Consider the following 26,871-nt stretch of genomic DNA (forward strand, 5'->3'; position numbering starts at 1 on the left):
GTTGCCAGGCCAATGAAGCCCCTCCCGGCTCCTGTCGTGGCCACCCCAGGCAGCCGACTGGTCCCTCCTGCTGAAACACCTCTTCCTGTGGCTTTGGGACCCGAGTCCCCTCCTCTTTGGAGACCCCTTCCCAGACTTTCTCCAAAGGCCTGGCTCTTGCCCTCATCTCCAAAAGCTGCCACTCTGAGGGCCAGTCCTGGCTCCATGCCCTCCCCTCCTGCCATGCTACTGGTGGCCTCATCCTCCTAGCACTGAAGACCCCATGTGCCCAAGGATCTTACATGCCCAAATCCCAGCTCATACCCAGAGGCCTACCCCAGAATCACAAACCCAACATCCCTCTCTCCTGAAAGCATCAGCCTCCATGTATGTGTCCCCCATCTCCCACCTTCTTGAAAATTCTGCCACAACCCACGCACTCCTTCAGCCCACTGCCCCACCCGTGCCCCCTCGCTTCTGCGCCAAGCACTCTCCACATCAGCCCCTCCGGTCCCTAGCGGGCTGCTCAGGGACCTGTTTGCATCATGGACCCTTCTGCCTGGAGCCTGCTGTTTCCTGCAGCCAGGGTGCCCCCTTGCTACCCTGGCCCACGTTCAGACGAGAAGCCAGATGCGGACTCCGTGTTGCTCCCTCTCAGGTCCCAGTCAGAGCCTGTGATATCACTGTCCAATCACATGCCGTGTCCCCCTGGGGGTCCTCTGGGATACGGAAGTGTCAGTTATCTCTGTGTCCCTAATGGTGGGACAGGAAGGGCATTCAGGCCCATGCAAAGGCCTGCGCTCAGCAGCAGGAGTGCAGAGACAGCTCACTGGCAGCAGGAGGGCGTGGGGCTACTGGGGCGCAGTAGCTGGGGCTGAGGGCCTCTTCCCGTCCCTCAAGGGAGGAGCATAGCCTTTATCCAGGGGGCCTCAGGGGCGTGGCCACGTCTGAAGCCTTAGGAAAGGTCTGAGTAGAGGCAGGAAGTGGCCTCTGGCCGAGATCGCCTGTGCCTGGCCTCAAGGCCATCCGCTTTCCCACAAGACTCTTGGCCATGGCTGTTCAGGCCACTGTGAGCTTTTTTATGAGGCTGGAGGTTTGTAAAACTTATTAGTTGGTGGAAACTTGAGGGCTGCCGGCCAGCCCTCTGTGGTGGTGACGGAACCCTGCCCGCAGGACACCCACGTGGCCTCTGACAATGGGGGGAGGCGGAGGGAAGGGGAACCCAGTTCAGGGGTGGTCATCCTCAGCTTCCCACAACCAGGCATTCTCAGCAGGTACTGGAGGGAGGGGCTGTCACCTCGCACCCACCGGTCCTCAGGACACTCGAACCAGGGTTGTGACCACTTGGGAGCCTCTGGGCTGCAGATCCGGCTGGTGGCAGTGCAGGAAGGGAGGGCCATCCCCAAACAGCGTGGCCTTTACCACAAAGGAACCACCCTGGGTTATCTCCTGGACACGGGTTCAAATCCCTGGTCTGCTGCCACCTAGCCATGTGGCTTGGGACAACGGCAGTAGAATTCCTGGTGAATACCCACTGGTCCCAGGCTCTGAGCTGAGCTCTCACACGAACCAAGTCAGTTGTCAACAGCCTGGAAGGGGACCACCATTATCATCTCCTCTCTAAGTCACATTCCCCTCTGCAAGAGAAGAGTGTGGCGCCCACTTTCTCGTGTCACAAGAGAGACACTCGTCAGCACCTGGTGCACATTAGCCGCCCTGTGGACACAAGCTCTTTCCTTTCCCACCACAAGGCCCTCCTGGAGCTGGCCGCCCCTCTCCGCCTTGCTGGGGAGTTCCCTCAGCAGGAAGGAATGTGCAGGCCCAGCGATCTCTGGAAACACCCGGAGTCTGCAGAACGTGCTGGACGCGGTCAGCTGTGTGAGACCTTGGCCCCCAGGCCTCTGGACGCACTGGATTCCCTGGAACAGTTAGCAGGACACAGGACAAAGGCCTTTCTCCTTCTGTCAGTAATCAAGACCATCTGAGGACCCACGGGGCGCTCACATTCTACCTTCCCTGGCTTAGCTGAGGGTTGAGAGGGCCTCGGGAAGGGTGGAGGGAGGAGGGAGAATGGATATAGGCCTGTCTTTCGGCCTAGATGGAGGAACCGTGTGCTGGCTGGGCAGGCTGCTGGCAGAGGTCAGGAGGTGTGGCTCTCCCCTGAGCCCTGCCATCCATGAACTGTGTAACTGAGCCAGGCCTTGTCCCTCTGGGCCTCAGTTTCCCCAAGCTGGATGTGTCGTCCCCCTGCTTCATTCACAATTACCACCAGAAGGACCAACAACACCCTGCAAGACTCAATGGGGTGATGGATCAATCAGAAAACAACAACAACAGCAACAAAAAAACACAGATCGCCTAGGGCTTAATTAACAGGAGCATGGTATTCATAGCCGGGGAGGTGAGAGTTGGCTACAGACTGTACCCAAGCACTAACACTCAGTTCTGGGAGAAAATGACAACTGATGCCTGTTCAGGAGAGGGCACTGAGGTGGGTCTTGCAAGGAACAGATAGGAGAAGCCCTGAGACTTGGTTTGGAGGAAAGAGGCCCAGAAGGTCATGATTGCCACCTCCAGATGCGCTGTGGCCCAGGAGCAGTACCAGAAAGCCCTTTCCTAGCTATGAGACCTCCTCTACAAAGGAATGGACATTCAGTGAAGTAGTGAGCTCTCTAGTCCCGGAGGTAAGCAAGTCGCTGGGTGGCATCTGGGACCTTGTGGATGCCCCAGCAGCCTGGCTGGGCTTACCCTGAGGGGCTAAAGGGAGTGGTTGGGCCCTTTGGCCCCGTGGTTCATGAAGCCTGTAGTGTTCCTCTTGGGGAAGGGGCCACTGATGTTTCCCAACCATGGAAGTGCCTGGTAGACCTCACAGATGCTTTGATGGTCCAAACAGGTGCCTCTGAATGCCACATCCTTGGGCTCCAGGCTGAGAATGCAGGGGAGGGGATTTCTTGCCCCCCGTCCAGGCCTCAGATCCCTCCTGGCTTTCCTGTTCCAGCCCAGCAGCTCACCAGACCCAGCGTCACCAACGTAGGGTGGCTCTTAAGACCTTGCCTGCCACCTACCCACAGCATTCCTGCCTCCGCCCTCCTCCAGATGCTGTGCTTTGCTGGCACAGGGCCCAGTGTCCATGCTCCCTCTACCCACCCCCTTCCCGAGGGGCCTGAGCTCTCTCAGCACCCTTTGAACTACCCCTGGTTCCCTCGGCGTGAGCCTTGCCCAGCCGCTCTTTCCTGGCCTGGGGGTACGGGTTTGCCCAGCTGTGGCTGCCACCTCCAGGGCCCCATGGATGGGCAGGAGGATCCATCCGCCCAGAAGGTTGCATCTCCCTCCTCAGGGCCACACAAGGACGTTGGGGCACAGCAGACCGGGGCCTCTCTGGCTGAGGCCCTGGGCCCCCAGCTCAGCGTCCCCTGCTCCCCTGGCCCCCACCCCTGCCCAGCTGCCGGGGGGCCTAATCCAAGCCTGTGGGAAGAGGCCCTGGGTGGAGGCGGACGTGATAAGGAAGCCTGGATGCTGCAGATGTGGCTCTGGGCTCCTGCCTCAGGCGGATTTGACGAACTTGCTGAACTGCAATTCTCCATGGCTTAGGGGAGCTGGGCCCGGGCCAGCACATGCATTATTCTCAGCAGCTGCGGGCTGTGGCGAGCCAAGGGGCGGAGGCCTGGCCAGGCAGAGGCTCCGAGGCCAGCCAGGCCTCCTAACCCTCCACCCTGGGACCCAGCGAGTTTGGGGGGATGCCATTCCCAGAGGTGCCGAAAGGGGCTCACAGATGCCAGTACCATGAAGGCCCAACTAACAAAGGATTTCCAACCAGAAAATATATTTCCCAGGATTCTGTAGACCAGAGTGGGGTGAAAGACAGCTTTGTGCTAGAGGCACGCGGCCAATGAGTGGGTACTGGAAGTTGGACCCCGCTGTCTCCACTGGGGGCTGCACCCGCCGTGCTCTGGGCTGGGCCGCTTACAGGCATTTCCTCCAGGCTAGGCATGACCTTGACATTGCCTGAAGTTTCCGGTTCTCGGGGAAGGAAGGGGCCTCTCAAATGGCCAGGCCAGGCAGGAGCACGGGCTTGGGCTTCTTTGTCAGGAGGTGGGAGCTGTGCCGCTGTGCTCCCCGGGGCACCCAGCGCCAGCAGCATGCCCGGTGGAAGGAGTATGGGCTTCACAACTTCCGAGGCCTCCAGGGCAGGTTCCAGGTGGACACCACAGCTGTCAGCCTGGGTTGCCTCCTGGCGTGAGGCTCGCAGGTTCTGTGGATGTCATCAGACTGGTAGAGTTAGTGCTCCTCAAGAAATGGAGACTGCCACCTCACCCAGTGGGGCGGCAAGAGCTTCAGGAAGCCACCACGTGGATAAGGGTGGGCGCAGAGCAGGCTTGAGGAGGGAGGCTGGGCCAGGTCTTCACCCCAGAGTCTGTTTTGACACCGGAGCCTCGAGCGGAATTCTGTACTCTAGACAATAAATTTCCACACACATAAGCAGAGAGCAGCGTTTCTGCTTCCGGCTGCCTCGTCTCCTAGAATAGCTGTCTTTTTTTTTTTTTTTTTTTTTTAGGGGAGTTTTGCTCTTGTTGCCCAGGCTGGAGTGCAGTGGCGCGATCTCGGCTCACCTCAACCTCCACCTCCTGGGTTCAAGCGATTCTCCTGCCTCAGCCTCCCGAGTAGCTGGGATTACAGGCGCCTGCCACCACGCCCAGCTAATTTTGTATTTTTAGTAGAGACAGAGTTTCTCCATGTTAGTCAGGCTGATCTCGAACTCCCGACCTCAGGTGATCCTCCCGCCTCGGCCTCCAAAGTGCTGGGATTACAGGCATGAGCCACCGCACCCAGCCAAATAGCTGTCTTTTAATTACACGGAAAGGTCACCAGAAAAAAAGGGAAGAAAAAAAGCCAGAGTCACTAGAAACTCATCTCCATGCCTAGAACCTCACAACAAAGTAGCTGAGAGGCCAGGCAGGTCCAGGCGGGCGCTCCAGCCAGGCAGGAACTTGAGGGGCAGGGGTGTGGGGGCCACAGTCACGGTCCCTCCACCCACAGGGTGGGTTGATAGATTGTGGAGACCGTGAGCACCTTCCTTCCATATGGCTGAGCACCCAGGCCCTGGGCTTGGCACTGGGAACAGCAAGCCAGCAGCTCCAGCACCCTGTAAAGTCCAGGGGAGGGGGGCACATTTGAACCCATTAATCACACAAATTTTGCATCGCAGTGTGAGATGCAGGTGAGTGCTGCAGGCCTGGAGTAGGGGAGTGTCTCCGTCAGAGAAACCATGGAAGGCTTCCCAGAGGAAGCAGCGCTGGAGCTTTGAGGAAAAGTGGGTAGTAACCAGGGAGCCTCTTCAGAGTCCAAGTAACTCTTCAGAATGACCCAGGCGCAAAAGACTACACCCAAAGAAAAGCTGGCTGCGTTCCCAGCCAGCTGAACTGCGGGCTGCCTGCCTCCTCCTCATCTGCGCTCCTGCCTCCCCACCTTTGTTTAGGCCATTCCCCCACCCAGAATGCCTTTCCAGGACAGAGTTTCACCAACCTTAGTTCTGACTTTCTAAGTCACAGAGAACCACAGCTGGAAGAACCACAGAGAGGCCTCCTCCAGGGACACCACCTGAGCCTCAGCACTTTGTAGCTGCTTCTTCATCTCAGGCCAGTGTGAGCCGGGGTGAGGGCTCCAGCCCCCTTGGAGCGCCCAGCATCAACCCCGTGTGCCAGACAAGCTCCGGAAGTGTGTTGGAAGGCAGGGTCGATATTGCCGGCTTTGGGGAGATGAGTCGATAACGATTGAAAGTGAGCAAAATATTCTCCTTTCTCTCCCTGTAATGGGAATTTGAAAATCAGATTTACTGGTCAAAGTAACAAAATGTGCATTCTCAGTTCAGCCCCACCCCTGGGACTAGTCACTTACTTAAAAATACATATTAAAAATACAGTGAATCATCTCCACTACGTAGAAACAACAGTGCAAAGCAAATGTGCATGCACGTACCCATGGGGCAAAACGCATAACAAAAACCCCCACCCTGGTCATCGGCCTGCGGCACGGTCTTGTGGGGTCTCAATTTCCTTCTTTGTGTTCCTATATTTCCCATCTATTTCTCAGTGAACTGATTCCTTTTAAGGTAAAGAGAAAAGATAACATTTTAAAATAAAAGAATAAGGTATCAATATTATTAATTGCAGTTTTAACGGTAAGAAGTGCCCCCGGCCCGTTTTTCCATCCCCACTTTGGAAGTGACAGAGTCTCAGGTGGCCCTGTTTCCAGGCAGACGTTTCTGCACATGGCCGTGCACACGCAGGCAGGACGTTTGGTCTCCTGCTCTGTTCACTTAACGTTAAAGATAAGCATCCCTCTCTCCCCACCAAGACTTCATAATTAACGGTGGTTAGGGGATGCAGCATCTTCCTCCCAGCAGCCTGGATTCTCGCTTTAAATTCGGTGGGGAGAGTGGCAGCCTGTAGAGCTATTAGTGGGGAGTGATTGATGGTTCACTTGGAGCAAGGCTAGCTCAGCTGCACACCCCCGGGGGAGCATGTTGGCCTTATTCATCCTGTGTACCTGTCTGGCCTGGGAAACGACTGTGTCGTGTGCCCCCAGAAAAAGCCCTGAGCTAGCCTTCTGGCTGCCAGTGCAGCCCCCCAAACCCAGTGGGGAGCTTCTCAGAGCCCAGCCAGGGTCCCAGCCGGAGGACCGCAGGTTGCTTGCTGTCACACTCATTTTGCTCCCTGGCATTCGAAGTCCTCTCAGGGTTGATCTGTTGCATGTCTCAAGCTGGGTCCCTTGTTTCCGCAGCGGGCACTGTGGAGTGTCCTTACTGCATCCCCTCATGTCAGGACCCTCCAGAAGTCCCTGTACACACACAGCCGTAGTCAGTATCTGTCTGCTTAACCTCTCATCCATTCCTCCACCCCTTCCCCTACTAACCAAATGGCAGGCTGTGCCTTATGCAAGAGCCCTCCAGGCCCCAGACCAGACCTCCCCAAAGGGGAGAATTCAGGAGGAAAATGGGCAGGCAGGCAAGAGTTTCCTCTTCTTTCCCCTAAATCTTACTCCTCCTCCCATTTTTTTTTCCATCTCAGAAAATGGCACCAGCACTCATGCAGTGGCCCCGCTGGGTCACCCTCCTGTAACAGCCCCCAGGCCAGCCACGGTCAGGCCAGCATGAGGCTGCCCCACCGCCACTTCTCAGCAATTCCTAACCCCCCATTCCTTCTCCACTGGGACGGGACCAGCAGCCTCCCAGCTCCCCTGCCTGCCTATGGCAACTTGGCTCTAATCCCCTCCTCTCTGCACTACTCAGAAGCACAGTAAAATGTCAATCTGAACACACTTAAAAATAAATAACACTGCCCTTAGGACAAACTACATCTGCATGCCCACCCTCTGGCCCCTTTCCCCCTCAGTCTCCATTGCAGAGATGGACTCCCTCGTGCCTCCTGCTCAGAAGGAAGGAAAGTGAGTAGAAATAAACGCGGGGCTGGAGATGGCTTGATTGGCTTGTAAGAACCCGTTGTTAAATTTTCAAGAGATCTTGTGAGCTGTTTTTTAAACATTTGGCAGCTTGAACCAGCCATGGTGGGAGTATTTACACCAGGGAAATTGGCAAACACCACAAACCCGGGCTTTAGTTCAGCACTAACTCAACTCCCAGTTCTTCCCTCACTAGCCCCAAATTCAGCGAGGAATTGTGCACTCACAGAATTGGAAAGGGTCTTGAATCAGCCCTTCTCATGAGAATCCCATTTCACTCATTCATGCACACCATTCAGTCATTCAACAAACACCATCTGACCATCTCCCCAAGTCAGGCTCTGTGCCAGGCCCTGGGCTGGCCTCAAGAGCTCACACTCCAAAGCACATGCCGCTCACATATATGACAATGTGGTAAAGTGCTTTAACCAAGGGATGGCCGAGGTTGGGGTTGGGGCCTGGAGGAGGTTATTTCCTGAGGACATAAAGGAGACCCCGCACTGTTTTTAACATGACTCAAGTGATTTAAACTTTCAGAATTTGTTCAGATTGCTTCTGTGGGCCAGCACATGAGCTTATAAATTAGGAATGATATTGGAGGCAAGTTACAGCAAACTCAATCGATGTCGGTTTAAACACATGAGGCTTTTTTTTTTTTTTCTCACTTAGCGAGAAACCTGGAGGTGGACAGTTGCTGGTGTTGGTTCCACAGCTGCACAAAGCCCTGGGGACCCTGGGCTCGTTCTTCTCCCTCCCATCTCTCGCTGCCTGCCAGTGTCGGCCACCGGATATTAGTGGGCTCCCACCCCCGTATCCGCGGCTCGAGGGCGGGTCGAGGGCGGTCAGGGCAGCAGGAGCCCTCTGTCTCCTGTTACCAGGGGCTTTGGCTGGCACTTTCACTGTCTGCTGGGTGCCCCTGGAGAGAAGCTGAGCTGCTTCTTCCTCTGAGTCCCTGAGCCCAGCCCCCAACCCCCGGCCAGGTACAGAGCAGCATGCTTGCCTGAGCTAAGCAAACAACGTGAGGCTATTGTCAGAGGCCTGGCAGGGCAGCCGGCTCGTGGCCGCGTCTCCGCCTGAGGAGTGAGATAATGCTGCCGTCCTCATCTGTAATCAGCTACCTAATGAGCTACATCGTCTGGCTGTCCAAGCTGCTACCTAGCAGCTGGCTGGGAGCCTGCGGAAGCCCCATTAACCTTTTCAGTTCCGGCAAAGAGCACATTTACCAAAAGATGAGGGATCTCGGGTCCAGATGGGCCAGCCCAGGACCAAGGCAGGAGCCTGAGAATCCATCACCCTGAGAGCCAGGACAGCGCCATCCCCAAATCTCACGAGCTTGCCTGGAGAAGGGGGCTGATGAGAGTAGACACCTAGAGTATCCAGCATGTCTTAGTTGTCAACATCAGGATCCCCTCTCATTAATTTCATCAGAATGGGGCTGGTCGGGGGTGCCTGAAGCCTTGTGAGATCTCCAGGAAACCAAGCTTGACTCTGCCTATGTGGGAACAAAATGGGCTGAGAGAAACACACAAGCACGTGCCGTGCAGGTGCCCAGACGCAGACCCAGAGACAAGGATTTCAGCAAGGGCACGTGGTTTATTTGGGAGGTGATTGCAGGACTGCAGGGAATGGGGAACAAGGCAGGGAGGAAGGGGCCAGCCCGGGGAGCTTCATCAAGCTGTAACTGCTTCCACAATGGCGCTCCGTCCCAGGGCCCCTAGACCTCGGGAGGAGAGAGCTTGGAGCATCCTCCTAAATGCTCACTGCTGGCTGAGGGCTGTTCCCAAGAGGACAGGATCTAATTCTCTGGCACTTTGACCTGCTCTGTGCACAAGAGCGCCTCGGGGAGGCATCGTGTTTGATGCTGATGGGATGTCAGACCAGACGGCAGGGAGGGGAAAGAGCGACGGCACAGGCAGGGTCCCCAGTTGCTCTAGGGAGCCCCTCTGCTGCTGTCTGCTCTGCTCAGCACCTGGGATGCCAGGATGCGACTCTGCCTCCCATGCTCACTGGAGGGTGGTCTTCTGACATGGCCTTTCTCTCCCTGCTCGGTCTCGCTCAGAAGCTTCCGCAGGGGTCACCCAGGCCCATGCAGGACCTTGGCCACAGGACCTCTGGGGAGCATTGCTTTAGCTTTCTGAGCTCTGTGGCACAAGAGGGCAGGAGGTGCTTGGAGTGGTCTCGAGTGAGGGGGCCTGTGGGATCTACTGCACCCACCTCAGGGCCTTTGCACGCACTGTTCCCTCTACTTGAATGCTTTTCCCAGTCTTTATGTATCTGAGTTTCTCCTCGTCTTTCGGGTTCTGCTTGGATTTCAGCTTCTCAGAGAGGCTGTCACGGCCCTCTCTCTCATTCGACCTCTCTCTGTTACCATCTAGCACATCATCTGATTGCATTTTCTCCAGAATGATCTTGCTTGTTTCCATGTTTATTCTCCATCTCCTCTTCTAGACAGAAAGGTCTAGGAGAGTCACATCCTTCCTCCCTTGTTCAACGAGGTGTGCCCAGTACCTATGCCCATGCTCGGCACACAGTGGGGCCTCAGGAAGTATTTGCTGGTGAGTTATTGATGAACCCATCTCTGGGGTTGCTATGGATTTCTCATGGCAGTGTGCACAAAGGGCCTAGCAAAATGCCCAGCGCCTAGTAGATGCTCAATAAAATGCCAGCTCGGAAAAGGGTGAGATTAGCATCATTTTCTTGTCTAGCCTCTCCATTTTCTGAATAAGGTGACTGCAGCCCAGAGAGGGTCGGGAACTTGAAGAAGGTCACACAGCACATCCCTGCAGAAGAGGAATCAAGAACCCTGGTGTATTCCATGATAGCCCCCTCCATTTCTACTTTACCTGTGGTAGCTCAGGCCCCTGGAGAGTTCAGCTTCCAGGTTTTGAAATAACAGAGGGAAAAGTTATAGCTCCCCTATTCCTCAAGAAACATTAATTCCACTGCCAGGCATTTGTCCCCCACGCTTCAGAATCTGGGGATCCAATCACGGCCCTGCCTTTGCCGCCGCCGTGCTTCAATGTTTCAGAGGCAGATTCTCAGGTAAAATATTGCCATCCCAGTGGCCCTGGGCACAGCAGCGCCCCAAGTAATCTCCCTCAACACAATACAAATGGGATACAATGTCACCCATCCCGGTTTTAAACCAGAAGGTTGGAAAAACAAAATGCAGAGGTAGGAAGCGGTTCTGATTACAAGGAGCTGAAAGTAATTGCCTTCCAGCAGAAAGCCGGGTGCACCTCCGCCGACGTCGGGGGGCCGCCTGCCCACCCCCCATCCATCATCCCATCGTGCGGACTTTGAATATTAAGTAAAGTTTTATTTATGGTTCTTCTTGCTGGCTTATGACTCTCAAGCGAGGCAGGGATAATAACAAACCCTCTCACACAAAAGTTAGGCTATAAAAAAATAATTAAGGAGAATTTTCCCCGCAGTACAGGCAGCTGAGAAGCTTAGTCCTTCTGCAAACAGACTCTGCCATGGCCTTCATAATGAAAGCAAATTGCTTCTGCGCTGGAAGTGGCAGGCGCGTGAGGAGTGGGAACTCAAGCTGGCTTCTCCCCTTCTAGCTGCCCCGATGGAGATGGGCCCTGGGGGAGGTCACATCGCCGACATCCCTGAAAAGAGGCCCACCCTTGGTCCACGCCCAGATGAGCGAGCCCCAAGAATGCCAGGAAGCAGCAGAGGTTTTTTTTGTTTTGTTTCATTTTGTTTTGTTTTGTTTTGTTTGCAGAAAGTGAAAGGTGCACTTGTAGCAGGTGGCAATAGAATGACAGGCTGTTTGTCAGGGAATGTCAGCCTGTTCAACTGGCCCCAATTTACCAGGTGGGGAAACTGAGTCTGGGTGGATAAGAGGGATCAGGTTGATTCTAAATAGCCCAAGAGCAAGTTCGGGATGCCAGGCATGGGGTGGGCCCCTGGAGAGGCAAATTTTGGCCAGAGACCAAAGGCTGGTGTTTTATCACTGCCAAGGTGGCCAAAGGTTTGCCACCATCCCTGGAAGAGCCACATTCTGGGTTCCAGGTGGGTGGCCCTTACCACCACGACCATCACCACTTCCAGGACTCTGCTCTGTGCCAGGAACCACGCTGAGTGTTTTGCCCACGTTATTATGACCCATTCTCACAATAACCCTGTAGGCTCCTCACTGTCCCCATGCTGCAGATGGGGAAACTGAGGCTTCAGGGTTGCTCCGCATGTGCAGAGAGGCAAAGAACTTCTTGTTCTCTGAGCAAGGAGTAGTGGCGTAGACAGGCAGCCAGGGGCCGTTTCTCTAAGTGGAGACACATTGCTGAACAGAAGCCTGGTGCGTTTTTGCCCCACTTTTCCCCTTTTCTTGTCTTAGTCTTCTGTCATCAGCCAGGAGCCCCGTGTGGACGTTCACTTTAGCAACTTCATTTACTAAATGGTATGGAGCACATATTTCTGTGTTTGGAGCACATGAATTCAAGCAATAAATATTTACCAATGGACAGCTCTGTGCATGGCAAGAGGGACGCCGCGGGAACAAGATAGACACAGCACACCCTGAGAACAGACTGGGGGCGGGCATGGCACAGTGTCCCCGTCAGGCAGACAGCATGTGCGAAGATCCTGAGGTGGAAGGAGTATTTTCCCCCAATTGTTCTTCTGTCACTGTATGTCAGCCAGCATTGAACATTTGTTTCTGCAAGAGTGTCTGTGTGTGTGTGTTGGAGCGGGACGGGGGTGGGGCAGTTTGCATGTTCACATATTCAACTGATACTAGTATCAGCACTGTGCTCAGTCGGAGGACACAGGAGTAAGAGCTAAGTGCTCTCAGCCCTCTGGAATCATAGCTCTTATTAGGCTTAAAAGTGCTCAAGGAACCTCCTAAGAAGAGCCCCAGCTCCCAGAGTTCCAGGGCCGTGGGCCGTGCCTTCCTCCTCACCTCAACATGCAGCTTCCTCGTCTGGAATATGCTCTCCTTGCTGATTGTCAAAATCTTCTTCCCTCCTGGGAACCCAATGCCAGGGTCACCTCCTCTGGGAAGCCTTCCCTCAGTCCCCCTGGCTGGAGCTGTGCCAAGGCAAGGAGGAGTGCGTCAGAGGGCCCCAGGCTCACCCTCCTGTGTGAAGGCCCCAACGCCAGCCCAGCACCAGCACCTGGCAGGCCTCCATTAACTGTTTCGAGGGATGGGCCCCATGTGGGAATGAAGACCCCAGGAAGACACAGCCCCCCAGTGACCTCCTGCTAGAAGGACACGCCTTCATGTCAGAGTCTGCAGCCAGCCTGAACCTCCTTAAAGGAAGTCATTAAAACAGACAGGGGCACAGAGGCCTCAGCCCAGCCTGTGCAGCCAGTTCACCAGACTGAATTGCCAGGAACCGGGTGCCGAGGAGATGCCTGCGCAGAAGGACAAGTAGGCTGAGGCTGGCGGTCCCATGATCAGTAACGAAGCAAAGCACCGGTCACAGCCAGACCCCCAATCAAAGCCCCCTCCTCATGGCACCACTCCGTCCCCCTGAGGCAGAGAGGCAGGTGGGCAAGAACCCAAACCTAGGAACCCCAGACACAGGGGAACTTGGGGGAATGGGGCATCCTGAGACCCAGCCCAGATGAATGGAGCAGACCACAGAGAACTGGGCATCATTTTTGCCCAGCTCAGCTCTGCTGGGCCCAGCCTGTGCTGTGCCAGGGGAAGGCCTCATCATGCCTGGGTGCAGGGCAGGGTTTCCAAGGCGTTCCAGCCCAGGGAAGGCTGCCTCCACGGCTGTGCACCAGGAACTCTGCCTGCCTCCCCGACATGTGCTGACTGGACTCTGCCCCCAGTGGCTCTGGACACAGCCCATTCCTCTCAGGGCATAGCCTGGGCCTGTGTGTACATGGGGGGACTTGTGAGTGTGTGTGCAGGTGTGTGTGAGGGTAGATGATGTGAGTACATGTGCACGTGTGTGCAGGTGTGAGGCTGCTGGATGGTCCGTAGCTTACAGATCAGCAGCTATAGCAGGGTCTCTTGAAGAGCCAGCAGTTGACCCCTCTCCCTTCCTCAGCCTGAGTCCAGAAGCTTCCTTCATGCCCCACCCCTCGCCGCTGCCCCCGTCCATCTTGGTCTGCCTCCTCTTTGTCCTCTGTGCGCACCTCCCCCTGCACTGGACGGGGCTCTCAGCACTCCTTGCCTCTCAGACTCCATCCAGGAGGCCAGAGACCACTGCCCCTTCTCATGCCTCCAACCCCAGCCAGCCGCTGAGTTAGCATTGGGGTGAGCCACCAGGCCAGGCCCACTGTGCATGCGTGGTGTCCCAGGTGTGGTCACAACTGGCCGGGTGGTCAGGGCAGGCTGCATGGACTACAGGAAGATCTGGCCACGGCTGCTCTGGGTCCTGAGGCCAAGCGGCCCCCTCCGTGAGAGCCCAGCTGCCTGGCACTGCCACAGGGGCCGTTTTTTCGAGATGAGACCAGGCATCAGCGTTTAGGGGACAAGAGAGGGCTAATACCCATGTCCACCCAGCCAGGGAACATTTGATCCACTGGCGAGAAGCGAGGGGCCGCTTCCGGCCTCCCGGGCGCCGCTGGTCTCCATCTGTGTGCGTGGCTAATGAATGCTCCTCAGGAGGCCTGGAGAATTCGCTTCCCGGGGCCCAGTTGCCTCCTGGAACGTGAGTGGGTGACCGAGGACATTTCGGGCAGGGTGCCCGGCCGCCCCTTCTTAATAACCGTATGGACATCCATGTCCTGCCCAGGCCCTCTGCTGCCCAGGGAGACTCCCGGCCCTGCCTGTGGGCCAGGCTCCTGCCTCGCCCTCTCCAGCCTCGGTCTCCCTCCTACGCTGAAAGGCTGAGTCTGGTGATTTCAAACCTTCTTGCTATAAAGCATAGTTCTCCAAACATGCTCTCATACATGTGCCCCAAATGCACAAAACAGATCAAAATGGCCCAGGAGGGCTGGGGCCACATAGGCAACCAGGGCAATGCAGGGCCCAGGGTGGATGCTGAGGCCAGCATCCCTGCACTCAGCCTTGGTGGGTCACTGCATCTCTCTGAGCCTCAGTTTCCTCATCTGAGAAATGGGGATGATGTCATCCTCCTGGAAGAGGTGAAGTTCAGTGTCTTGCAGGCTGGGCTTTGTCCTTTGCCTCCCCAAGCTCACGTTCCTCATCTGTGAACTGAAGAGACTCAAACCCCACTCGCCTCCCAGAAGGCCATGTGCTATTCAGACCCGTGATGGTGGCTACAGTCACACGGGCGGCTGGAAAGAGGGGACCAAGAGCCTGGGAGAGGTAGGGCCAGGGGAGTGAAGACTGAGGGCTGGGGGACTACCACGGGTGCTCCGCTGAGGCATCGGCTCTCTGCAGCCCCTCTCCAAGATGCCTGAGGTAGGCTTGGGAGGCATGAGGGTGACCTCAGCACTTTTCACCAGCCCCACCCACCTCACAACCCCCTGGACGCCTGGAGATGCAGGCCAAGACTGTCTGAGCTACGGGCATAGTCTGTACTTATCCGCCTGAATTCTTCCCTGTGTCTCATGAGAAAGAGAGGCACAGTCTCACATCTCCAAAGCCAGAATGATGAGGGGGTCCACTCTGACCCTGAGTTCTTTTTCTTCTTTGTCAATAACATAAGGAGGGCACCAGCCTGTCTGATCCTAGAATCTATCACTCTGCAATGCCTGCCTGGATGGCTGCTGACCTTCACCCAGAAAGCCAAGGCTGTTGAGATAACAGTACCAACTCAAAGAGGAAAGAAAGCACGGGATCGCTGTAGCAAGGGGCCAGGCAGCACTCTATTCCTTGGTTGGGGATCCGTGGGGGAGGCGTCCCTGGGCACAGCACATTCCTTCCCTGTGCAATGGAAATCCCTGCCCCCAGGTGAACACAGTGGGAAGCGCTGGAGAGTGGAGAGCAGGGACTCGGCCAGGCTGGCTCTGACCCACTCAGTCCTCCCTCACCTGCTCTGTCTGTCTGGATCCCACTGAGTGCTCAAGTCACTAAAGCACTACCGTTTACAGTCATTTGCTAAATGGATGGTCCACACCTGGGCAGTTTGTCCCACACCCTGAGGCAGGGTTCATCCTGCTGTTCCTGAATGAGAACTTCCAAGGCTGGGTTGGGGGAATAGAATTTTCTAAAGTTTTCCAGGTGATTTTTCCACAGTCAATGAGAAGACCTGGATGAGGGTCCATGAGTCTACACGCTACCAAAAGCACCCAGGAAAGCGCAAGGGGGAAAGCCCAGGTGTCAGGTTCAGAAGGCGCTGGGGAAGCCTGGCTGCCCCGAGAACGTCCCCTCTGAGAGATTTCAGGTGAGTCACCTCTCTGGGACTTCAAGAGCCAGCCCAGTAGCACCCTCCTCTGGGATGGAACCATTGGTCTTTCTCCCACCTTCCCTCCGTCTTTGCCCAGACACTGCCACCAAGGGACTCAGCACAGTGAGTGTTGCTTTCCATGGAGTGTGAGCCACCGACTGCCACCACCACCAGCTCATGCCTCTTGTGTGCCAGATGAGTCAACTGCCTTAAGTAATTCTCACAGCAACCACCTGCCATTCTGCCCACTTTCCTGGTCAGTAAACAGTGCCTCACACAGAGTTGCAACCTGGCTGAGCTGCAGCTCAGCTCCACAGACTCGGAAGCAAGTCAGCTTCTGATCACGGAACCTCCTGGAAGGCAGAGTCCCCGGACTTCGCCCTCCCACCCTCCCTCTCTTCCTCTTGCAAACAGTTGTTCAAGGTCTGCTGTGTGCCAGGCATTGTCCCGGATGCCAGGGCTGTGAAGACACATCAGAATGGCCTGCCAGGGGAAACAGATGCTGGGGCAAATGCTCCCAGGACAGGGTGTCAGGAGCTGGAACCAAAGGGAATTCATTTAGACTACAGGGTCACAAGGAGGAAAAGGATGTCTCTTTGGGGGTGGGGTATGCAGAGACGCCACAGAAAAGGCAGAAAGTCTTTGTTTTCCTGGGGCCCCCAGCACACAGCAGGAGTGGCTAAAAGCCTAGAGGACACGGCAGAGCTTCCAGCCTGTTTCTTGCTCATCTCAGTCGTTGAAACTCCTCAATTTCACGATTGTACCAGCCCGCATCTGTTTATGCGCTCATTGGAATCCGCGCTGACAATATATTTGTTTAATTTCCAGCAAGAAGGGGAAGATTTGTCAGGGTCAGGGATACGTCTTGCATAAAACATTCTGATTAAACTCTGTTGGCCAGAGAATTACTTTCCCGTCATACTTAGAGAAATCTAGTTGTTTCCTAATTGGAGTCGCTGCCTCGCCAGCGCGTTCACCATTTACAGTTCACTCTCTGCCAGATGTTGCTTGATGTAAATTCCTCCCCAGAAGGGGGCCCCAGGTGTCTCCGGAGAGGTGCTAACTGGCACAGGCCACGGGAGGCCTCTGCGTGCTGAGCTGGAGGAGAGCCAGTGTCCTAACGGGAGGCCGGGAAGAGAATGTCCTTGTCTACACTGGCCGAGGGGGGTGGTTATTAAAAAACATGGGACCAGGGCCAGGTGCGGTGGCTCATGCCTGTAACCCCAGCACTTTGGGAGGCCGAGGCTGGTGGATCACAAGGTCAGGAGTTCCAGACCAGCCTGGCCAGTATGGTGAAACCCCGTCTCTACTAAAAACACAAAAAAATTAGCTGGGCGTAGTGGCACACGCCTGTAATCCCAGCTACTCAGGAGGTTGAGGCAGGAGAATCACTTGAACCCTGGAGGTGGAGGTTGCAGTGAGCCGAGATCAAGCCACTGCACTCCAGCCTGGGTGACAGAGCAAGACTCCATCTCAAAAAAACAAAAACAGAAAAACCATGGGACCAGCAGAGTGTCTCAGCATCATCAGCTGTCTGACAGGTGAGAGCCCACTTGGAGCCCAGTGGTGCAGCCAGAGATGGGGAGGGCTATTGTGCTAGCCTGCTGAGGGCTGAGTCGGTCCTTGGCCTTGACAGAAGGGGCTGGCAGAGGGGCACTGCAGGAAGCCAGCAAGCAGGAGGCCTCACTCAGCCTTGGATGGGGCAGAGAGATCGCCAAGCAGGCGCAGTAAGGAGCTGTCTGCCTCCCGAGAGGGTTTTGGGTAAGGATAGACTTTGACTGTGTCTTGAGGGGGAGTGGGGGGGAAGCAGGAGGAAGGATGGGGAGCCACCACTTACTCTACAGCTATTGTGTGCCAATTCTTCATATATTTAGCAGTCCTGCTAAGTAGTGGTTATTACGCCTATTTTTCAGATGTGGAAGCTGAGGCTCACAGAAGTATAGTGGCTCATGTGGAGTCACAGCCAGAAAACAGAGGCACAGGGATGTGAACACAGGACCCAGGATCAGTATACCTGGAGCCTGGCCCACTGCACACAATAAAAACCACAGGAGGGCAGAGGAGGGGGAGGTCACCACGACCCTTGGTGCGCTCCCACCCACAGGAATACAGAGGTCTCTTTTCACTGTGCAGGCATGGCTCATCATCAGTCAGTATACAGGAGACACAGACCCTCCCACAGTCCCCCTTCCATGTTCACAGCAGACATTGCTAATCAATCACAGCATGCCTCCAAGCACCAACACCAACAATCAGGGTTGGTAGACTGGACGGACCAATTTGCCATCCTGGGCTAGTTCTTTGATTTTAGTGGCTGAACTGCTCAATACAGTAGCCACGAGCCACATATCGTTACAGGGTGCCTAAAATGGAACTCACATCTAAAGTGTATTTAAGTACAAACAGCATGTTGGATTTTGAGACATAGTCTAACAAAAAAAGTAAAGTATCTAATAAATGTCGTGTTGATTACATGCCAAGATGATACTATTTTGGATATACCGAGTTAAAGAAAATATAACACTAATTTCACTTTTCTTGTGTACTTTTTAGAAATGTGGCTTACGTTCGGTTTCCGTTGGACAGCGCTGGTCTCGAGTTCAAGCTGTGCCAACAGCGCCCCTGGTGGCCGAAGTGGGTAAATTCATCTCACCAAGGGCTTGTTTTTCTACTGGAGACCCAGCGCAGGTTACTCCACGGTTCTGCACCTGTTTCCTCATCTGTGAAATGGGGACAATAACAGTTCCTATCTCATAGATTGCAATTGAGGAATAGATGAGTTAAAATATGGGAAGTATGTGAAGCAGCACCTGGCACCGTAATAAACGCTGAGTGACTGTTGGCTATGTTTTTATTATAGCATCTTGTCGACTGGGAGGCAGGTCGCAGGCCCTTTTCTCTCCTGAGCCTCCCGATCTTGGCCCCACTCCAGAGCAGCCTCCACTCCCCAGGAGAGATAGGAGCTGACGTCCAGCAGGAAGAGCACAGCTTCCTGCCGTGTACACCGGAAGAGGCCCCACCAGGCCAAAGCCATGAAGCCATCACTGGAGCCACTTCCTGTGTCTCACTAATAAGTTTCCCCGTCACCCCTCACTGGGGTTCTGGTTCCCACCTGAGCTCCTGAACCCTGAGCCCAGTTCAGATCTCTGGAGTCCTCAAAGCCCCCGACACTCTTGCTGTTCCCTGACTCTCCCCATAGCATGGTTGCTGACACTGATCCTTCCAGGAAGCTGCTTAACTCAGTCCCATTTCTCAACAAGCTCTGAGAATCATTAAAAATAATAATAGCTGTGCCTTTGCAGATATAATGCAAGAATGGCTAGTTGTGGCATTTCTGCAAAGCTTAAAAAACACAGAAAAATTATTTTAAAAAAAGGAGGGGGGAAAGGCTTTGGTAATTCCACCACCAAGAGTCAGCCACTAGTTACTATCTTCCTAACTCCCTTTCTAGAGCAGTGCTGTCCAATAAAAATGTAAAGTGAGGCCGGGTGCAGTGGCTCACACCTGTAATCCCAGCACTTTGGGAGGCCGAGGTGGGAAGATCACCTGAGGTCAGGAGTTCGAGACCAGCCTGGCCAACATGGCAAAACCCCATCTCCACTAAAAATACAAAAATTAGCCGGGTGTGGTGGCATGTGCCTGCAATCCCAGCAACTCAGGAGGCTGAGGCAGAAGAATCGCTTGAACCTTGGAGGCGGAGGTTGCAGTGAGCCGAGATCACACCACTGCACTCCATCCAGCCTGGGCAAAAAAACAAAGTAAAGTGAGCCACATAAGTAATTTCACAATTTCTAGCAACATGTTTTGAAAAGTAAATTTCACCTGGTTCTTAACCAGGTGAAATTAATTTTAACAATATATTTTATTTAACCCAATGTATTCAAAATATTATCATCTCAATGTGTAATCGATATAGAAATATTCGTGAGATCATTTACATTCTCCTTTTGTACTAAGTCTCCGAAGTCCCGTACGCTGCTTGCACTCACAGCACCTTTCAATTGGGTCAAACTTCATTTCAAGTGTTCAGTACCCACGTGGCTCATGGCTACTATATCAGACAGTGCAGGTTTAGGGTGCTTTTTAAAGCAAATGGGCAAGTGTTGAGTGTGACAATGTTGGACTGTCAAGGCCTGTAGAGTTTGGGACCCTGCTGGTCCACACTTGCCCCTGAGCCTTGCAATAATGAAATCCCTTCCTTCCTCAGGGCCAGCTGCTCCATGCACACCATATAGAATCCATACACTCTTTCCCAAGAGCTCTATGCGTTATTAGGTGGGGAATCGTTGGATGTCAGCAAAAGAAAGGACAAGATAGCTCCACGGTGCCCTGGGTCGACGATGGAGAAGCATGCCTCTGAGAACCTTCCAAGGTAAAGAAACAGGGAGTCCCCAGTACCCCTCAATTATCCTCATTCACATTGCTACTGCCCCGTTTTCCACATTTCAGTTTCCTCGGATTTCGTACTCCAGGCAGAAGCTCCAAGACGCCTAGTACTTCAGGTTTGACATCCTGCCAGCTTGGGCTCCAAGCAATGGGCTCCCCGTACATTGCGAACTGCGTGTCTCCCAAGATGAAAGACTGTAAAAAAAAAAGATAAAAATAGTTCCCGGGAAAGAGACTGCTTCAGCTGGCCCAGTTTGTAGAGTCCCTGTTTCATCTCTGATGTGAATAATTCATCTCTTCTAAAGTGCTGCTGTTAAGTTAGGAGCATCATTATTGCATTTTTTTTGATGAGGCACTTTTTAAAAAATCATAAACACCCAGCACATTAAGAGAAGAGCCTGAAGTACGTCATTTAGAGCCATTTGCTCAGGCAGAAAGCAGCGCTCGTGATCCGTGCCGTCAGCTTGTTCCCTAAGCTGACGTATCAAAGCTGCCTTTGGTTTCCTCCTTTGCTTAGACTAGGGAGTATGACCTTGTTTCTTTTGAAGAGTTTGCAGAAGTGGCCCTGGAGAAGGAAACAGTCCGGCCTGGAAAGCAGGCGGCCGGAGAGCTGGCCCTCACTCTCTTTGGGCCTCTTCTCAATTACCTTGTGAAGACAAGCACAAGTAAACAACTCTGGAGTGAGGCCAGCTCAGTATATGTTCTTGAAGAAGCCGAAGGGCATCTGGCGAGGCTCTGGGGATGTGAATAATAATATGAGTGATAGTGACTCACGCCACCATTAATTGATCACTTACTACATGCCAGGCTGCCCACACTAAGAGCTCTAGATGCGTTATCTCATTTCATCCTTGCAACGCTATGAAGAGGGACACTCCTATTATACCCATTTCACAGATGCGGGCACTGAGGCACGGAAGGCAGGGGTGAGTCATTTGCAGGGCTGTCTGCTCCTGTCCTTCTCCACCTCTCTCAGTGGGGAGGGACACTCCCCTCCAACTGCTGATAGTCCCTGGAATCCCAGCTGAGCCCAGAGCAGGTCTGCAAAGAGGTCACTGAGCTCCGTGACAGCAGGGTCAAGGTCACCCTGAAACCAGCCATCTCCTACAGAGCCAGGCTGCTCTCCCCTTGCACACAGGCTGCCTGGGCTCAAGTTCCGCCAGCAGACTTGGAGCAGGAGGGCTGCAGGCTGCCCTTTGTACGCACATGGGTCTCCAAACCAGCCTTTTTACAAAATGTATTTTAGCTGTGGGATCCTTTATTCCCGTGAATTCTTATCCAGAAGCCCAAAATGTAGAATAGATTTTCAGGGAGTCTTCCTGGTTGAAGGGAGGCATGGGGGACACAAAGACCCCTAGAACAGCCCCCTCAGCACCCTGGACCTGGGTGAACCAGTGCTCTGAGTGACTTCTTCGTTTGACCAGATGGGTCAACTGAGTCCCAGGGAGGGCAGCCACAGGGCTAACATTTACTGCGCACTCGCCACGAGCCTCACTGTGCGGAAGCTCTCTCACGGTGTTACGTTCTCTCCGGTTACCCCGAAGCCTCAGGCTCCCCTCGTTCACCAAGTCCAGGTTTCTGGGAGTGAACCTGGTCCCGCTGCCTGCTCCACACCTTGTACATCTTTGTCTCAGGTCTCGAGGGACAGGATTGAGGTGGCCCTGTCCCTTCTGTCCCCTCCATCCCCAATGACAACTGATGGGTTCCAGGTTTTCTGTTTCCCTTTAGCAGGAAAATGGAGCCCAGAGAGTTGATCTGGCTTCCCACGTGAAAAGGCCACCCTGCTGCTTGGCCGGTGTTGGCGTGGGCTGACCAGGTGCCTCCTGGCCTCTGGGACCTCCTTTCTGGCACAGTAGAGCCGGGGTGGAGGGCAGCCCCACGGGGACAAGGCTTGGCAGAGCCAGAGGTGAAGTGGCCCGCATAGCAGCTATCCACAGCTGGGCCCAGGCCTGCCCCAGTGGTAGACACAGGGGCCCAGCTCAGGCCCCATAAAGACGGAACTAGAAACGATTTTCCTCACCTCGCACAAATCCCATCCCAAATTCCCACCCACCAGCTTAGAGGGAGCGGAGGCCTGAGCTTATCTTCTCACGGGTAGCTCGGGCATAGTGCTGGGGCCCGAAGGCCCCGGAATCCCTGTCTGGGCCTCTGAGCCCTGTCTTCAGAAGGCGGCGAGCCACCCTTCCGGCCTTGGGCCTGCTGATATGGGACCCAGTGTCTGTTTGTCCAAGTTCAAGGATTATGAAATGTGGGTTATTGCCCTGCTCTGCTGATATTGGCTCTGTGGGGCCTCCATCCCAACCCCCCGATCGCAGAAGCCCCAAGCTTTCTGGAGATGTTTGGCCTCGTTTTATTCTCCCAAGAAGCCCCCGCAGTGGGCAGAGCAAGACTTTTAGCCCCATCTCCCTAGCGGGAGAACTGAGGAGTCCGGCAGTGCCCTGGCCCCAGCTAGCAGAAGTCTGGCAAGCTCCAGGGATTTCGAATCCTCTTGGGAATTCTCATAGGAGCCAGCCCCCTTTGTGCCAAGTGACTCCCACCTAGACCCATCAAACTTCGCTCCCCATGGGTTTGGGGTTGGCTTCAAGCCGGTGCCCCTGCAACTGGACTGGGACAGCCCTGAGTGGTAAAGCAGGGCTCTGTGGCATATCCCCGGGCAAGGAGCCCCCTGGCCACACCCACTGTGCAGGGACGCTGCCCCCAGCCGGACCCTCAGCCTCCTAGCCATGGACCGAGACAGGGTGGGCTCAGGCCACACATGCGACCTCCCGTATATGTCCTGGGCTGGCACAACTGCTGGGTTGGCCAGCACTGGGCTAGGTCTGACCCCAAGATGGAATAAACAGAGAAAAATCCATGACAACTGGACTTAGCTCAGGGTGGGCCCTACCCTGACGTCCTCTCATCCCGCAGAGCTGCCCACACACTCAGGGGCATGGAGAAGCCACAGGCTGGCCAGGGGCCCAGCACCCTGGAGGACACAGAGAGGCACGGAAGTCACCTGGGCTGGAGGGAAGGGGTCAAGGCCGCCGTCCCAGGGACAAGGCCCTTCGGCTGCAGCTGCAGAGAGGGAGGGAGGAGGACGAGCAGGTCTGCCCTCTGCTCTGACACCAGGGCCCTTCTGTGGCTCCCCCAGTGCTCCTCTCCCCACGCTCCTCCTCCCCTCCATGGCCTAGCCACCTCCCCTTTGCCCTCCTGGCTGCAGCCTCTGCTCCCCTCCCCATCCCACTTACCTGACCACATCCTGTATCTGCCCTCACTGCCACTCCCCAGGGCCCCTAGTAGCCCCCTACTGTCCACGGGGACAGTCCCACTCCTCCCCACCGGGAACAGAGCCCAGCACAATGTGGCCCCTCAGGCTGTCCAGCTCCAGGACTCCTGTCCTGGCCACACCCTGCACCCTGGCCGCAGGTGCTTGGGGGTGTTCCCTGCACCGCCAAGCTTTAGCCACAGGTGCATCCTCCTGCTGGAAGATTCTCCCTCCCCTCCCCACCTACTGTTCATGCCCTAAGACTTGTCTTGATGGCCCGTCTCTGGGGCCTCTCGCCATTCCCTGGCTCATCCACAGTGAACCCCCCTGGCTTGTCCAGACCCCACCCTCACCTGGGCCACAGCTTGTCACAGTTGGCCTGCATGCCAGACTGTGGCTCCTCGGGCCAATGACAGCATCTTTCTTTTCTTGAGCTTCTCTGAGGCCAGCCCAAGACACAGTTCAACCCGTGTTTGTTGAACGAATAAATGACCTACAGTGGGGCCTTACCCTTTCACACCCAGGACAAAGGCATTTGCTCCCTCCAGGTTTACTTTGCCTGAACCACCACCCTTGCTGTCCTCTGCTTCACCCTCGCCTCCCACTGTCCACACCGGGTGTCCACCTTAAAGGGAACCCCAAAGCCAATGAGGGAGGCATGAAACCCTGACTTCCGACTCCTCCCCACCTGAGCTCCTCCCATGGGAACCTCCTGATGGGGCAGAAGGTTCAGACTCTCCTGAGCTGGGACCTACCTGTGTTCCTAAGGGCGTGGCCTTCCCGGCAGTTGGCTCCAAGTCACTTTGGAGATACATTAGCATCCAGGCTCCTCTGACCCTCGAACGGGAGTGCTTTTTGCACCTCCTGGCAGGCAGCCCCCAGTGTCCATGTCTTCTGGTGTCACCTACTTCACAGCACGTCTCCCAAAATGCTTCAGAGCAGTTTCCATTTTTCCACGAAAGAAATGACCCGTTTCCCGGGCTCCTTTCTCCTCCGTGCCTTTGTGGCAGAGAGCGCTGCCTTTGTCGTAAAATAATTTCGGGCGCTTCCCTCTCTCTTTCACGCAGAACTGTTCAAGGCTCTTTCCTCCGACTGACTTTCATGTCGCAAAACTCCATTAAGCTTTCATCTGCCTGGGGGTGCCGTGCCTTGAGGAACCAGGGAAGGGAAGGAGTGCTCCGGACAGTGCGCAGGGGATATGTAAATGGGTGCAGAACTCAGAGCCTGCCTCTGCCCCCCAGTCCACCCACCCACCTCCAGGCGAGAACCACCCTGCCTCGCGCTCCCCCGCCTGTTCTGGGAAGGGCGCTGTGAGGCAGGCAGGGCACAGCCACCCTGAAATCCTCATCTGGATTGTTCGTTCATTCCGGTGGCAAAGAAGCTCACTCCCAGGAAACCGGGTGCATTCGAGGAAGCTGCTTCGGTGGAAAGAGCACTGGGGCAGGAGTCCAGGCCTGGGTTCAAGTGACAGCAGGTGCTGATTCCTCAGGGTTTCCACACCTCCTGGCAGGGAGGGCCTGGCTGCGTTGCCGTCTCTAATATTTGCCTGATATAAAATGGGCCGCTTGCAGGGATTCCACACCTGTATGAATATCCACCACCACAGGATTTTCTACCCCTTCTCTCTAAGAGGAACCCCCTAACTGTGTATGCTGAGATGCCACCAGGCTGGAGGCCCCCATCAGAGCTGCCACATCTCCCCGCCGTGTGGCCCTGGGTGAGCCACCTTCTCTATGTGCCTCAGTTTCCCAACTGTGTTCCCTCAGTGTTGTGAGGACTGAGTTCCATTGCAAACCACTCTCGCACGTGCCAATGAAGTGTTATGGTTTCCAAATACATGCAACCCTCATAGGCTCTAATTCCCACCAAAAAAAAAAAAAAAAAAAGCACTGAGATTTTCACCAGTGAGCCAGCTGATAGCAGCCAAACCGGAGGTGGGCCCAGGGTAACCAGCCTCCAACCATTTCAAAGCGGCCTTCAGACCTAACTTTCCATTTCCCCTGGGCAGCCACTCTCCTCCAAGACTCCCGCTGGGGAAGAGAACAGCCCCATCTTCTTTCTCCACCTCCAAGCCGAGGGGCACTCAGCCGTGAGCTGGCTGTTCACAGATCACTCACTCTTCATTCTCACAGCAACCCTCACCAAAGCCCCATGTCACAGATGAGGAAACTGAGGCTCCACGCAGGAAGCTGCTTTCCCAAGGCCCCATCTGTCCCCCGGTGAGCTCCTTCTCAATGACATGGCACATGCTCCGTCTGTGCCAGCCCTGAAGCCACCTCCTGTTTTACCTGACTGGAGGCTGTCCTGCAGCAGGACACAGAGGGCTGGGCTGGGCTGCCTGGTTCCGGTTCTGTGCTTCTGTCTCCTCTGTGCCCAGTGCTGCCAGCCGACATCCAGCTGCCCATGGAAACGGCAGCCCCAGCAAGGTGGGCCGCCCTGGGCCACCCCCTGAACTTCTAGAGCCATCGGCTCTGCCCATCTGTGCCCATCTGTCTCACCTGTAACCCTAATGGCAGTCCCTGTTCAGGACCACCAGCACGAGCCAGGCCTCCCCACACCTCACAGTGTCACCTCTCCAAACACATCCCTGCCATCCGGAGCCCAGGGGACGGTTGGAAGCCTGCTGAGGGAGGAGATCAGGAGATGGAGGCTAAAGGGGAGAGCACCAGAGTGAGAAGGGGCTCCAGAAGCTAGGCTGAGGGCAGACCCTGCTGCCCCCCGAAAAGCCACCATCCAGTGGGGTCATTATTTTTCAATCGGGGAGGCTTTGTACGTGTGTTTCTTAAAAATGAGGAGGGAAGGACGTCTGCAGGCACGTTTCCTGTGTTGGAGTCACCAGCAGCTCACGCCTCATTGCTCCCGTCTCCTCCAGCTGTAATTAAGCCAGAGACACCAGGCACTGCTGCCTGCCCAGCTCCAGTCCCAGCACGATAATCAGCCCCCAGTTAAATGAGGAGGCTAAATAAAGGCAGACCGGGACTCCAAGGACAACAGCCCCCGGTTAGCGTCCTCCACAGACCCAGACCCAGACCACCCAGCTGCCTTGGTCGCTGCGCAGTCAGAGGATGGACAGAACATGCAGGGAGGGCCTCCTTGGTGGGAAGCCACGGACAGATGGGGCCCCCCACGCAGGGCCTCAGTTTTCTCGTCTGTAATATGGGGGAGCAGACGAGTCCCCCACGTTACCCTCTGCAGGCCTCACTGTGGTCCTCTCCACTTTAGCCGTCACCTCTTGGCCTCCTGAGTCAGACCTGCAGAGGCAGGCCCGGGAATCTGCACTTCCCGAGATGCCCCAGGGAGCCCCTCCGTGGCACCACGTGTGCCAAGGCCTGGGAGGAGGGCATGTGGCCAGAGGATCCTGGGGTCCCTCTCCCAGCCCAACCCCACTCCCAGGCCCTGTGGCTGCTTCCCCTCTGCAAAGGCACCAGGAGGGAGGTCAGGCCCTGGCGGAGCCAGCGACGCAGGTCAGTGCCCCGGGCAAGTGGGTGCTGCGGTGGCCTCGGGCCACAAGGGGGCAGAGGCGCCCAGCGAGGCCGCAGC

General features: G+C 55.4%; 1 long non-coding RNA gene across 1 annotated transcript; it reads right to left on the reverse strand.

Annotated features, from left to right (window-relative positions):
• Nucleotides 1-3,814: 3,814 nt before the first annotated feature.
• Nucleotides 3,815-18,663, reverse strand: LOC131381582 (uncharacterized). Its single transcript, XR_009210419.1, has 5 exons — nucleotides 18,509-18,663; nucleotides 18,265-18,418; nucleotides 12,347-12,474; nucleotides 5,503-5,783; nucleotides 3,815-4,431 (listed from the first exon to the last, which is right to left on the reverse strand). It is a non-coding gene; the product is annotated as an uncharacterized LOC131381582 (long non-coding RNA).
• Between the last annotated feature and the right edge of the window lie 8,208 nt (nucleotides 18,664-26,871).

Source organism: Hylobates moloch, unplaced genomic scaffold, assembly GCF_009828535.3.
Source record: "Hylobates moloch isolate HMO894 unplaced genomic scaffold, HMol_V3 SCAFFOLD_16, whole genome shotgun sequence".
NCBI classification, from domain to species: Eukaryota; Metazoa; Chordata; class Mammalia; order Primates; family Hylobatidae; genus Hylobates; species Hylobates moloch.